The sequence below is a fragment of the Fukomys damarensis genome, unplaced genomic scaffold (genome assembly GCF_012274545.1).
Source record: "Fukomys damarensis isolate Sample0158 unplaced genomic scaffold, DMR_v1.0_HiC HiC_scaffold_14, whole genome shotgun sequence".
Taxonomy (NCBI): domain Eukaryota; kingdom Metazoa; phylum Chordata; class Mammalia; order Rodentia; family Bathyergidae; genus Fukomys; species Fukomys damarensis.
The window spans coordinates 58,814,662-58,830,937 of NW_022900926.1; positions in this window are offsets into that span (position 1 = coordinate 58,814,662).

Here is a 16,276-nt window from a genome sequence, read left to right on the forward strand (position 1 = left end):
TTATTAACCACGATATACTAGTATTGTGAATCTACTCAGTCTAGGCTTGAATAAAATATGATTACTTACTCTTCTTACAGACCATCCCTATGGAAAGGAATAAACTTTAAACATATGTTACTGGTCCTACAAAGTATTCCACACTTTTAGCCTTAGCAGAAGAGAATACCAAAACTTTATATTATGTAATATTTTTCTCTATTATTATTTGATAGAGAGGAATACACTTACATCTCTTTCTTAAATTCATTTATAAGACTCTGTTAGGTTTATTAGGAAATTTATGTTGTGAACACACAAGTTTGTCCATGTGTCTATCACTTCTAAGATTCCTGTGGAAGATTATGTATTGAGGTTTTTAAAATTCCCTTCTAATTATTCTTTGAGTTTAAAGTAGCAGATTTTTTTTGTTCTTATGTGAAACTGAAATAAAAATAATTCCCTATATAATTATTATTATTATTATTATTATTATTATTATTTTGGTACCGGGGCTCAAACTCAGTACCTTGGGCTTGCAAGGCAGGTAGCAGAACCACTGAGCTACATCCCGGGTTCCCCATATATTTAGATTTAAATACATTCTGATTTTCAAAGACCAATGGTAAATCATAATGTTACTAGAAGAAGGAAAGCATCCCTGGTAGACTTACGTTTAAAGAAACATCATAGCAAAGATGGGAGTGAGACTGGCAGGATCCGAATATTGATTCTTACTGCCCTGGGGAACTGGGGTACTATACTCAATCAGTGCTTTCTTTAATTTTCTTGCATGTACAAATTCTGTGAAAAGAAAATGCTATAAGAATAAACGTGTTGTGCCAGGGATTTAGCTCTGTGGAGTTGTGCCTTTCTGGCAAGGGCAAAGTCCTAAGTTCCATCCCCAGTACCAAAAAGGAAAAAAATGACTGAATGTGAAATGCTACATATGAAAATTTTTTCATTTATTGATTCACTGTTTCTCCTTCTTCATCTGAGAAGTGCATTCATCTCAGGTGCCCATTTTTGGATTTGGTCTTTAAATTTGGGTTAGGCTTATTGTTTTCAATTTTTTATATGTTCTAGATATTAGTCCTTTGTCTGAGGAACAGCTGGCTGAAATTTTTTTCCCACTCTGTGGGTTGTCTTCACTTTCTTGGTGATTTCTTTTGCTTTGAAAACGTTTTTTGTTTTTGTTTTGTTTTTGCTTTTGCACCAGGCATTGGAATTGAACTCAAGACCTTGCACTCAAGCAGTGACAGCACTGAGCTAAATCCCCAGCCCAATTATGCAAAAGCTTTTTAAAAGATGAGGTCCAGTTGTTGAGTCTTTGTAGTATTTCCTGTACAGTCTTGGTTTTATTCATCAAGCCTTTGCCTACTCCTGTGTCCTCAAGACTGACTGATTGATTGGCTCTTTTTTATGAAGAAGTATATAATCGGGAAAATCTCTGGAGACAATATTGAAAAAAGATACAATAAATAGCTCCATGTACTTTGATCTCGATAATTGTTATTTTGTTCTTGACAAAAAGGAGAATCCAATTATTTTGTTCACTGTGTGCCCTCCCATTTCAGAAATGGCTAATAGGCAAGCACAACATTAGCCAATAATTCTTTAAAGTGAAACTTCTGATCTTCACCCTTCTCAGTCACTTTTCATCGATTATTTAGAGAATTGGCTGAAGCCCAAGACTAAACATATTTATATAAAATCTAGGAAATCTTAAACATGAAAAATCTATATTAATATGCAAATTCTTATAGCAAAATAGAAGTGATTACCAAAATGAAACAGAAGCATTGTTTTAGATAGTTCCCTTAGCTATCACTAGACAGGAACAAGTGAATGTTTTCTCAGAGATTTTTAAATCTGAGCTTGTCAGCTGTATCTAGTTATCTACTTGTCGAAAAGATCACAAAGTACAACTGAAAGGCACATGTATGGACTAAGTCAGAAACATTGTTCCCTAGTTCCTGTTCTTTTTTATTCTCTATACAGAGGAAGGAACTTAGGACATGATGGATTAAAGATGACATTTTTTTAAAAATTAGTTAAGTGACATTCACATTTCCTCTGGTTACACACATTCTTTGGTCATTTACACACACACACACACACACACACACACACACACCCACACACCATAAAGGCTCAAGGAAATTATGTCTTAATAAACTATAAAAACAGAAGTCTACTATTAGTGTATATATAATCAACTGATTGGTTCCTTATTTTCTGTAGAGAATATTTTTACATATCATCAGAAGTCTAGGTCCTTGATCATGATACTCCTAGGCAAATGTGAGATGCTCTAACAATGTATGTGTCAAGACCAACCAAGGGAGAATTCTTTATCACTAGCAAGCAGAGTCAGCTACTCTCTGAGTAATAAGTATCCCTTCATCTAGATTTAACGTAGAGAGTAAAATGTAATTTTATTTAGATCCTTAACTAAATTTCTATTTCCCAACAGTGCTGAAGAGTGCTGTTCTCTGCTCTGTAATTTCTGGTCATTTTGCTTCTAATCATTATACAATTTTTTCCTGAAATATTCACTCTGAATCTTTTATTCTGTTTGAACTTAAATTTAGATTCCCTGAACATTATACATCTTCCGCTTCAAAGCACCTGTGTACCACATGTGCACCTATGTTTACCCATGTGTGATTTTGCATGTTCATTATCCGGATGGGAATGGCTGTTGGTGTATGATTTTTTAAAACTATGCACGTACACATATCTGAGACCAAAATATAGGGAAAGAGTGAAAGGGGGTGTTATCAATGCCATAAATGGGAAAGTGGCAGGAGCACTTACTAAATTAGTTTGAAGCACTTCCTCGTGTGCCTGAGTTTGAATTGACTAGAGTCTTGCTCACTGAATATTTCTCCACTCAATTCCACTTATTTCTATGTCTCCTTAACATAGTATCCATTTTATGTATGTATACAGCTTAGATCTGGTACTCACCAAATAAGTAGCTATTATTTAATGACAAATTACCATTTGATTTAATGAATTCTACTGGTTACCAGAACAAATAAAATCATTATTGTTATGTATTATGGTAAATGTTTGGCTGTTATACAAAAAGCTTAGAGTTTTCTGATTATAGAGTTGTATGAAAATAACCTGAAGAGCTTTTCTCCACAATGTAAATTAAAGTCCAAACATTAGTACAGAATGGGAAAAATAGCTCTTTTTGATTACGTAGTGTGCTAGAGATAATCTACTTTGTATTTTCAGTGGAGATGCATATTTTATTATATGATATTTCACATGCTTGTTGATATTTTACATTTACTTTACCTGGAAATTTCTTCATTTACATGTTTTGAATATATCATACATTTTGTTTTCTTGATATACTAATAATTATTTCCTGGGCTTTCCAGATTCCTGTCTATGTCTTAGAAAGGTGATTTTCAGAAAGCATACCTGCAGATACCCTTGCTCTCTGGCTTCTAGTATTTCCAATTGGAAGTAGCAGGAGATTAATTTTTAATAAGACCTATAAGTTGAGTTCTTTACAAGACTTGCTGTGCAAATTCTTCAGTGCCAGGCTGTGACTTGCTTATATGTCATTCTTCTCTCAAAGAATCAGACAGCCCTCTCTTATAGCTGTATAAGTATTGCAGAGTTCTCCATTTGCTTTTTTCTTCTTAATATAAAGAGGAAATTATAGCATTTTAATAAAAACCTACATGACATTTTTTGCCATCCCGTAATTTTTCCTTAACCTTGTCTACACCTTTGTAAAAAAAAAAAAAAAAGGGGATGTAGGGGGGAATCCTAATAATTAACCTTGTACCACCTTGTAAAAAAAAAAAAAAGTGGATGTAGGGGAGAATCCTAATGTTAATCTCTTTGGATCACAATTTTGATTTTGTTATGATTCTTTCCAGGAGCCTGAATAAAAACTAGGCTCAATTTATTGTTTTTCATTTCTGTTTAAAATATTTAATTAAAGCCATTTTTAAAAATAATTTTAAATTACTTTATTTCTGTGATTTTGATTTTCAATTGCACAACCATCTTCCTTTTGGAGGTGTCAAAAATGAAATCTTTTTTTAATAGTATGACTCAGATTTCTTGTAGGAGCAAAGAGAAGTAATGATTACCAATCAGCATTTTTTACCTTTTTTGTTGTTGTTGTACTGGGGATCAAACTCAGGTCCTTGAGCTCCAGAGGCAGGGGGTGGCACCACTGAGCTAAATCCCCGGCCCAGCATTTTTAATCTTGATTAACGAATTTAAGCAAAAGTAGTTCTAAATCAGTTCTTTATAGCTAGAAGACAATGCTATTAACATCATCATTTTAGATGTGCCTCTGTGTAGAAAATTTTAACATTTTCTTCCATATTCCTTTTAACCTGTTTTTTCATCTTACCTATAAACTTAAAATATTTCTTTCCACCACTCTAGTACACGTATGATATTTCTAAATACAATGTGAACTAGAGTAATCTCATTGCTCACAGGTATAGAAGACTCTTTTGTTGTTCAAAGACATTTCAAAAATTTTGGTCAGAGGGTCGGGAACTTAGCACAGTGGTGCCGCTGCCTGCTTCGCAAGCACAAGGACACGAGTTTGATCCCTGTTTTTTTAAAAAAAAATTGGTCAGAAATTTCAAATTAAGGCTGCGAAGTATTTATATTCAAAAGATAAGAACAAAATATAAGGAAAAACTCATTGGAAAGATTTGGGTTTTTTTTTAATTCAAGAAAACAAAATGATGTAAAAAGATGACAACTAAAGGGATGCAAAATCCAGGCATACCGTTTAAAATATGTTAGGCATAGACTTCATGTTGAAAAGAAGACCAAAATCAATGATTAATATTATTTGCATCATTTTTATTATTTTTCTCACAACTAAATATAATAATCTTGTAACCAGGAATGTTTTTGCACAGTTCTTTTAGTTCACTCATAAAGATGTCAAAATGATGAAACCCAAACCAATCCAAGTCATTAATTTCATCTGCAGATAATATACAAAACTAGAGAAATTGTACATATGTAAGGATTGGATTCTAATTCCTATATATTTAAGCTGAGTTAAGCCAATACTGAATGTTCACCGGCATAAGCGATATTAGGGATTTAAGTGCTGCTCTAAAAATCAACTTTATTTTTATTTTAAAGTATTTATAATGACTTAGAGAAAATTTCCAGAATAAACATGTTCAAAGTCCACTTATCTGGTTTGAGTCATCTTGTAACCCTCAGTAAAGCTGTTAGTGTTTGAACAAGAATTCAAGCATTGCAGAGGAAATGTCTGAATGAGAGCTTAGACGTGAAGAATGAAATGAGATTAAAGAAAGTCTGTTTTGCTTTTTGTAACCTTAATCTCTCTATAAAAGCTAACATCTTAAGAATGGATCTATAGATTCTTATTTTACAAAACATGTTTATTAATGAAGAATGGTAAAATGAGTGAAATATTGCAGATTTCATGAAAAGTAAATATATTTCATTGCAGTGAAAAACATTAACATTTCTACTTTTTTAAAGTAATGTCTGTCAATCAAAAACGTATGAATTAAAAAAAGGGAAGAAGAAAAGAAAGAAAGAAAAAGTCTGCAATGCCAAACAGATTAGACACAGCAGGCTAAGAAAAAGAAGATGGATAGAATTGTTCCCAGGGCAGATACTCTTCCCCTTTCTCACTAAGAATAAGCAGATCTGCATTTGTGGAAACTTAACTAAGCAGAAACCTGCAGTGTCTGCTTGGTGCTGCTGACCTGCCAGCTGGAAAGAGCTTTGAGTTTAAAGGGTTTAAGCTCTCAAAGAAGCCAAGACTTGGCTGATCATCTTGGGCTCAGCATATTGTGAGGCATATGAACGCTTTCTTCAAACCTGGCAGGAAAAAAAAGGAAGGAAAATTGAAAATCTAAACACAGTAGCCAGTTAAATTTCAGATAATTGTAAAGGCTGTGTTTTCTTGGAGGCACTTCGTTATACCATAATTATTCAATAAGGAAAATAAATGTCTTTCCTTTTTAAAGAGAGCCTACTAACATACCTTTAGATTACTACATTTTTTAGCATGTGCACGCACACACACACACACACACACACACACACACTAAGGCAATATATGTCATATTCCATTTAGATAAAGGAATTTATGTAATTTTCCATTATGTAATCTAGCTCTTTTTCTCCCTAAAAGTCCATTTATACCATTTAATACTGTGACTTATTAATTTTAACACCAAAATAATAAGTTCAAATACATATTAATAAACTGTCACCAGTAAACTTCAAATTGAAGTCAATAAACTTCAAGACATAATTTGCAAAAAGAATATGTGCAATAACCCAAAGTTACAATCATATATTCATTATATTTACTTTATTAGAAGAAATATTTGGCTTAGCAACAGTTCATTAAAATACTTTTTTTTTTTGTATTTTGTTTTCTGTTGTAGCATTTCTGTTTGTACAATATGTGTTGTATAGAGATCTCATAAATTCCCCTCACTCCTGGATCTGGAAGAACATGTTGCCAACAATATCTAAAAATGACATAGTTCTGATTTATTGTGTCAATACAAAAAAAATAATAAAGGCAGTCAAAGTTCATCACTCTTGGGCACCTCACAGGGCAGGAGCTTGCAGGGCTCATGCGGCCCAAACATGCAATCTGCATTTCTACTGAGTCTCTTGGAGTTGCTGAGCTGGCAGCAAATACTTACTAGTGACAATACTGGCAAGTCTTAAAGACGCATTAGCAAAGTATTTTTTAAAAATTATGATAAGCAGATTTTTGCATTGTATTTAGATTCCCATTTCTGGGTAGAAAATTAAGTACACCTTTAAAATAAGCAAAGTATTTTTTCCGAGGAATTGAGAAGCACATTTGAATAAAATATACAGGTTGTCCTAGATTCAGTTCTGAATGGTTTCAAACCATCTATGCAAATATTACAAAAGCTTTTAATGAAGTTTTTCTTTAAAATTCTATTTCATTCTATTTTATTTACTGTTGGGTAAACATGTCTTTACTTTATGTCTAAATCTGCTCTATATTTGTTTGATATTAAATCAATGACCACTTTAAAATTTCAAACTAATTGCTCTAGAAAGCAGAACAGATGTAATATTCCAGAAAATTTCAGCTGGGTGCCATAACATTAAGGCCAAAAAGTTATTTGTAAAAGAAACTTAGATAATCTTTACCAGAACACAAATTCAACAGAAAAGAAAGAGTGGGAGTGGGGTTTTTAAAAAATATCTTTAATCACTAAATCATGTGGTATTTTAAATGACTCCTCTGCTTGACAAATATAAAATCTTTTTCTAGGAAATAGGTTCTCTTTCCAACATGCTTTTGCTCAAAATCTTTTCATTTGAGTTGCTTTCATTTTGCCAAATTGAAATTTTCTCCGACTGTTTATGGGTGTCAGAGTTCCTTAATAGTTCAGTTGGATTGTTTACTCTCCAAGTAATAGTAAATAAGCAGTGAAATTTCTGTCAGTGTTCAAAGTTGTTCCTGCCAAGTTTTAATGCTATAGCTGAAGCAAGAGAGGCAGTTTGGTGGAAAGAAAGCTGTCTAATTCTTGACAAGATTTGGTTTGTCAACAGTATGGCTGAAGGTGTTTGACATGATACATTCTTTGGCTCCCAAGCCTCCAGCCCTGTGTCAGCATGTATAACCTCACCTGGAGTCAATCTGCTGAATTATTTTCAGGTCTTAACAGGAAAACAAAAGCTGTATTTAAAGAAGAACATTGAAGCATATTAAAGGCATTTTCTATATGGTAATTTTCTCTGCAACTATTAACAGAGATCATAATGACTGGTGCTTGTTTGTTTATAGTCAGCAATAAATCCCTTCACCAGTCACACAGAGGGGAAAAAAAAAAAACTTTGTGCCTTCCTAAAATAAAATTAAGTAAATAAGTTATACTGTATAAAATTCACCTCTCTAAACTAAGAAAAAATAAAGGCACTGGGCAAGTGAAGGCTTTTCTGCAGCCTGAAATGGCTTACTGCCGGTAAATCTTCACACAATGCCCAGGGTCTTGCTTGCAGGGATGTAATGAAGTTACACTGCCTGAATGAAAATTTAAAAAACAAATTAGGGCAGAGGACCTTGCCAGCTATCCATGATTTGTGGCAGTGCTTATCAGTAGCCAGTATGGGGTGATTCATGGTGAGAACACCAAATCTCTTTGTCCCAGGCTACCATGTTTCACTCGAGTGTCAATATATCAGGGGAAATGAATGCTAAGCTGTAACATGGTGTCAGACATGTTTCAACGAGTACAAAAAGAAATTTACAAATGAGAAAACAGTGACACAACCCCTAGTGACTTGGCTGATAGAGTTCTTGCCTTCTGACTGATGCACAGCAGCGACTTACTCTTACACGTGGCAGCCTCTGTGGTTCTGAACATGTGTTCTGCATGACTGTGTATATGAAATTACTCTCTGACAAGGGTAAGGACATAGCATCACCCTCTAGTATCTGTCTGAAATAAATTGAGTCTTTCAAATTTTCATAGTAAAAAGTCATTAGCTAAAATGTTTGGTAAATACTAATTTGAACTCCTACTTGGATTGATATCCTTCCCTCTTATCTCTAAATACAGTAATAAATCTTTTACATCAGTGGCGTATTTTTAATGCTACTATAAATACATCTTTAGATTTGTTTTATACAATGTCCTCAAAATAAAAATTTTTAAATAAAAATTATTATGAGATATACGGTCATTTAGAAGCATTTTTCAAAAAACGATTAATTCATTATCATTCTTATCAATATATTGAATTCATTATCATTCTTGTCAACATATTTAAATTATTTGCTACCTTAATTAAATTTAATTTATATAAATCTAATTTCTCATTTCATGGAAATGTTTCAGGGTTCTTAGACTGTAACTGCAGCCACCTGTTTCTCCCATGAATATGAGTCACACGTCATACACAGTCTTTGCACAGCCATGGTTACCAAAAAAGGAGATTGAACAATTTAAAAACTAGAATTAGATTTACAACTAAGTATTCTTGCAAAGGGGTTTTAGAAGCTAGGCCTTCCAATGTCCGATGGATTCTTGAAAGCTGTTGGATGAAACATGCCATCACTGCCTCCCTTTACATTTGTCTTCTCTGCTACCTTAAAACCTTTGGTCAGAGTCTTGATCAGCTCCACTTACAGATATGTTGAAGAGTGGCTATCTAAAAAACAGGAACATAAGGTTTATCGGCCCTCAATTTTTTCAATGTATCTCCTTTTTCAAGATTGAGGACACAAAAGTAAGGGAAGTATTTTCAAGCTTTAATTGATAAAAACATTTAATTGCAAATTTTTTACAAAATCCGGTTCTACACCCTCTAGACCAAGGCCTGGAACTCTTTCCTCGGTCCCCTAGACCTGAATTCACCTTGGATGCCAGAGCATCATAGAACTCATCATCCATGAGGAGCTCGGGCTTTGTCCTAGAATAACTGGCTAAAAAAAAGGGGGGAAAGGTATCCAAATAAAATCAATGTTGATGACAAACAGAAGACTCATGTGAAGTAGAGAAAAGAAACCTAAGCACCCACAAAATAAATTCAATCCATGGAACAAATGTCCTTACTTTCAGAAGTGACAATACTCTGTGATCTTGTGCAGAAAATAACAGTCACCTAGCAGGCATAAAACTACTCAGACACCTTTTCTCATTTCAGTGGCAGAGTTCCCCAAGTTGTCACTGCTGGAGGGCTGACACCATCACTTCCTAGGCTCAAGTAGAGATTGAAGGGAGGTCACACTGGAAGACATCTCCTTAATTCATTCCTGTGACACATATATCTTGAAAAGTCTCTATGAAAACTGCTGCTCACAAGTCCTTGTTGCATTCCTATTCACAGACAACTGGGAAATGTTGTGAATCTGATAGGAGTTTATGTACCACCTTTGTCAGCTGTCTAAAATTTGGTTGAACATTCCAGACATCTGTGTGAAGTACACACTTTATATTCAATTGGGTCAAAACAGATGATCTAAACATGGTCAGTGTCAAGTGAAGGTTATTTCCCAGAGCAGAGAGAACAAATAACCTGTTAAACATTTTCAAACACTTTCTTGACAACAAGATGCTGATCTATTACTGACCATATTTGGTCCAGATATTTGTTTTTAATCTTCATATTAATGATGACAATAAAACTGCCTTGCCAATAAATTGAGAACAAAGCAATCAATTTCCAACTCACTAGACCCAATTTGCTTCCTCGTTTCTCTTGAATGCCACTGCAGCTCGGGAGTAAAGTCAAGGTTTACCCTTTCTTTTTCTCTTTCTTCATCTCCAGTGTCTCCTTCTCACATTATAGTCAGTTCTTCCTTACCTTATATCTTTCTTTCTTTTTTTGTACTGGGAATCGAACTTGGGACCTTGCCCTTGCAAAGCAGGGAAGCAGTCTGCAGAACCACTGAGCTAAATCCCAAGCTGTATCTTTTTTTTTATCTTACCTTTGCCTATTTAGTGTTCTAATCTGTATATAAAAGTCTCACCTGAGATGTGCCAAAAAAAATCTTAGTTCATTTCCTTCACTCTAGAAGTTGCACTGTACAACTGCCAGTTTAACCTTCCTAAAATAGCATGCGATTAATCTGCTTTCAATGTTGGATAATAGTTACTGTAGTTTAAATATTTTGCCCTTTCCAAAATTAGTTTGTGGGATATATAGTTCTCAATGCAACAGCTTCTGGATGTGGCATTTTTGGGGAAGTATTTGGATCATAAAAGCAAAATATCTGTGATTATATGAATCTCCCTGGACAAAAAGCTGGTGTACATGTGTATGCCTTCTTCCATTCTTCTGCTGTGTGAGAACACAGTTCTTGTTTGATGTTTCTGCCTTCATTATGTGAGAAGACAAGAAGAAGCTTGTGCCTTGATCTCTGACTTTCTAGCATCCAGAAAAAGAGAACATGTGTCTGTCTTTACCAATGATCCAGTCTATGATACTGGGTGAGTATCTAGGCTATGTCTCCATTTCTTTTATCCTTCAATCATGTTTAAATGCATCCCAGAAACTTTGAATTGCAGTATATTTAAGATTTTCTAGTTTTCACTTTGTTTCTTTGACTGTTAAGGAAAAACATCACATGTTGATTACATTTTAGTTCTTGTCTAAAACGGTGGTTATGTGGTCTGTTTTTCTTTTCACAATGCTAGATATAGATGGATATAGATATAGATACAAAACTGTACACCCATTACTGTCCTATTCTGGTCTGCTATACTTAAATTTTTTTTAAAAAAATGTCCACTTGAAAAGCCAAATAAATTGTTATAGAATAAAAATACCATATCAGCTTGTGTTGCTGAGAAGTTGTAAGGTTTGCTACACAACCAGGAAATGTTCTGAGAATGGGGGCCAAGAATGGAAATCTGTGTCCAAAAGAGTAGGAAATAGGGCTGGGGATTTAGCTCAATGATTCTGCAGCCTGACTCACAAGTACAAGGTCCTGAGTTCCATCCCCGGTACCCCGCCCCCCAAAAAAGTGTAGGAAATAAGGCAACACTGAGTACATCTACAAAACATGTAATTTTTTTAACGTTAGAGTGCAAAGTATAGAGTTGTATGCTCAAACAATAACAAATGTAAAAAGTCTAATGTTACATGTCAAATGCTGTACCAAATATTTAATGTATATTATATTACTGTTGTTTTATTTATGAGTATTTAATTTTCAAATACAGAAAACTTTCTAATTTTCTTTTTGTTATTTATTCCTATCTCATTGTGATCAAAGAACTTACTTTATTTTTCAACAATCCCCAAGTTTTTCTTGAGGATTACTTGCTTTGTGGAACAGCACCTAATTGTTTTCTTATAAATTCACCAAATTTATAAATGCAACAGTTGAAAACAAAATTTGTTCTACAGTTGTACTGTCCACTGTTTTGTATATTTTAAGTCCTACAGATAGGCCATTGAGCTGCTCAAAACTTCTGTTTCCTTCTTGATATTTTTGGTGTGTCAAACATAACTTTGAAAGTTGTATAATATTTTTCTTCTAGAATCAATTTGATTATTTTATATAGTTCCAAAGTTTCTGTCAACATTTTTTTATTTTTAAAAAAACTCTTAAAATACTTCTTTTAAAATAAAGATCTCCATATTTTAAATTCTGAAAATCTTTAATTTTTATTTCTCATGTTCTCTTGATATTCGGTTATTTCTTGACTATTTTGATTGCAATTAATTGGGTTGTTTTTTAGCCAAATAAGGAAAATTAGTACACACACACACACACACACACACACACACACACACACACTAATTTGAAAGAACACATTTGAAAATTTGAAAGAATACATGATATTATATTCCCTAAATTTTAATCCAACATATCAGTTAGTTCAGGACAAATTACATTAAACTAGAATTTCCCTACAACAATATTTTAGTCTGGATAATTATTTGCAGTGCAAATCTGTCCTGTGCTTTGTAGGATGCTTAGCAGCATCCTTCCCCTCTACATACTAGATGACAGTGTTTTCCACAAATTGTCACAAGCAAAAATATGTCCATATACCCATACGGGTTGGGGCATGGTGATCATCAATGCTTAAGAACCACTGCCCTGACCCTGAAGAGACTGAGTGAATTCAAAGCCTACTTATTTCTTTGAAGAATAACTCTGGTTATAGTTTGACTATTCTCCTAGGGCTTAGACCTTTACTTTCTTAAATGAAAGCCTGATGCATGTTTCAGAAACCTTTCTATTTTGAGTCACAGACCTATGACATGGATGATAGACACACACCCTCTCAGCCCCTCACTTGCACCCTCCTACTTGTGTCTCAATTTCCTATTCCCTGTTTATGTCTGTTTGTTTTGTTTTGTTTTTCCAATGCTAGTGTTTGAACCCAGGGCTTTTGAACTAAAATATGTCTTCTTAATTCAGCCTCCCAGCATTCTGGGATTATAGGCATGCACTATTATTCACAGCTTCAATTCTCCTTTCTTAATTGATAAGAATCTGAGAGTAAAATCCTACTCAGTGTCACACTTATATTCTGAAACTTTCTTGCTACATTGGTGACTGCCACTGCCTCGAAAGTGTTGTTTTCAAGTAGTGAGTTCTGGTGAACAAGCTATCCTTTCTTTTACCCCACTGTTTATACACAAGTCTCCGCACTATACTTCCCTCCCTTATTGGTCTATACATGTTTCATGTGATTTTCAAATGAATCACAGAATCTAGAAAATGAAAATGTTTGATTTACCTTGCACTTTATACGTCTACATCCAGAGATCTGGGTGGGTGCGATCCTACTTGAATTGTATAAAGTATGGATAATAAATAGAGTTATACATCTACATCCAGAGATCTGGGTGGGTGCGATCCTACTTGAATTGTATAAAGTATGGATAATAAATAAAAAATGGACCTTAGTTAAACATAATATGCTAGTATTGGCTTATTAATTGTTACAATTGTACCATACTAATGTAGGATTCTTATAACACAGGTAAAAAGACCTTAGGCATCTTAACTGTTCCATAAACTAAAAGTGTTCTAAAATAAAAAAGACTTCATAAGAATACTTTTTAGAAGAATGGATAATGAGTAGTTTCAAAAGAACATCTCAGGGCTGTCACCTAAAGCAACAAGGGGCAAGAGGCACAGCATGAAAAGAGGGACAAAGGAGAATGTTGGAAAGTGAAACTGTGTGTTCTTCTAAAGGTAAGTGAAACCTGACATATAATTATTGTTCTATAAATATTATTTATAAAACCATTATTGATTCCCAAGCATTTACCCTTTAAATATCAAGAGTAAAATACTATAATTTGAATTTCTGATATAGTTATTGAACTTAACCTCTACAATTATCACTCAACGGGAGACTAAGATAACTCAGAAAATTGTTGGTTTTAAGATGGGTATATTTTCTCATGAATGCGTTTACATTCTTTGTACGGAATTGGTAGATACATGACATAACTTAACTCCTTTTCAGACCCTTTCCCTCCCTTCCCTTTTTCTTCACCTTCCTCGATCTCCATCCCATTTGAGAAAGAAGTACACACAAACATGTATGTCTATTTTCACTACCTAATAGCATATACGGAAGCCGTCATTTATTTTGATAAAAAATGGCACTCTTTTTGTATCCATGCAATTATATGTCAACTTCTTATCACATCTACATCTAATGACGTCAAAGTCAATCTTTCCCAGGATCGTCAAATTGCCTTGTACACAGGCCCCTCCCACATGCTGGCCATCTCTCACTTATGTGCCCTTGGCAAACAAAACAAAACAAAACAAAAAAAACAGTAAATTTTTCTTCACATGATGAAATTGATCTCAAAACTTCCTTTTATTTTTTGAAATTGTTACGTGTGTGGTGAAAGAGAGAGGATTTGGAAGAATAGTATTATTTTATATACAAAGGTCAAAGGGCCAGCCCTATGATGATGAATTTTAGTAAACATTAATATTAAATTTAACATATGTAGCATATTTGTCTTATGTTTGTTTGCTTGCTTGTTTGTTTGTCATAGGCTAGCTCTGTAATTCGAGCGGGCCTTGAGCACACTTTGTAGTTTAAGCTGCTTCAAACTTGTGGCAATCCTCCTGTCTCAGCCTCTGGAGTTCTGGGACTATGGGCATGCAGAGCCATACATATTTTTGTTCTTAAGAAGGAAAAAAATGACTCAATTATGACTTGAAAAATTATTGAGTGTAATTTGGTAAAAGGTTCACCAGAGACAAAGATTATTCCCAGAGAATTCTTTGAATTTACAGGAGGTAAAGTAGAAGGATTGACCTGTCATCACATATAAAAAGATCATTTGTAATTCTATTAACAATATAATTGAAGCAGAGGAAAAAGTGTAGCAATATACATATGCATGGTTAACTTTTAGATTTTCTGAACTTCAGAAAGAAAATGAAAGCCTATATCTGGCATATAATTTTAAAGATATATCTCTTAAAAAACACATGCTTTCTACCATACAGAAAAGACTGGCATACTAAACATAAGCATACACTGTCAATTTATTTTCTATCACAGATATAATAAAACAACTGTGCTCTTAAAAATATTTAGAGTAGGGTCAGGGATTTAGCTCAATGGCTGCACTCCTGCCTTGCAAATGCAGGCCTTGAGTTCAATCCCCTGTACCAAAAAAAAAAAAAAAACACAGTAGCTCATTTTATTTTTTATAAAGGAGGAAGGAAGCTGGCAAATATACATCTAAATAAAGAATAGAGGAGGAAAACTTAGATTCCCAATATGATGGATATAATTTCTCCTTTTGGCTTTTTCCATTACAATTTACAGAAGAGACAGGAGAATGGCAAGTGGTATCTGCAGTATAGAAACAACCTTAAAAAGTAGAGGAGACAGTGAAATAGGAGGTTGTTTTTCTAAAAGTGTGTCTGTGTTGTTGAGGGTAGGTAGACTAGATGCAGGACCCGTTAGGCTACCACACAGTTGAGAGAATGAGAAATAATAGCAAAATGAATTGGATTGCATTACTTCTGCAGAGACACCTACCATCATCCCTTCTTCCATTACCACTTTGGAATAGTTACAATAGCTTATAACAGCTACAACTTCTGCTAAGATCAGCAGAAATCAGAGCATCACAGAAGACCCATGGGAAAATGATAAGGGACACAGGGAACATTAGTGAGAAATGAATGATAATATATTATTTTTCTATTGATTTTACTGGCCTCTACTGTAGGAATATTGCCTTCCTTTAATGCTACTCTTCTTTAGAATTTTAAGGTGGAGTCCTAATCCTAAAACTAATCTTGTGGAAAATATAAAAAATACATGTGATTGATTACAGTTTATTAGGGTCTGGAGTTCTCCAACTTTGGGCTCAGCATCTTTTACATCTGTTTTGATCTAGAATTAACACAAGCTAAGTACTGTCTTTTATTCTTTTCCAATTCATATGATCAAACAGGTGATAACAGGCCTATTCAAATAAAAAATTATTGACTTTTAAAAACATTAAACACTTAAAGAGAAATATTTTCTTTAAAGGAAAAAGGATTAAAATACACACCATCTTAAGCAAAAGTACTAGAATAGTCAAGATTAAACACTGAAGTATAGAAATTAGTTATGCTAGCAAATTGAAATAAAAACTTAAAATATTAGCCAGGTGTGGTGGCGCATGCCTGTAATCCCAGCATTCTGGAGGCTGAGGATGGAGGACTGCTGGGAGTTTGAGACCAGCCTGGGCTACATAGTGAGTTCCAGGTCAGTCTCCACTACATAGTGAGACCCTGTCTCACAAAACCAAA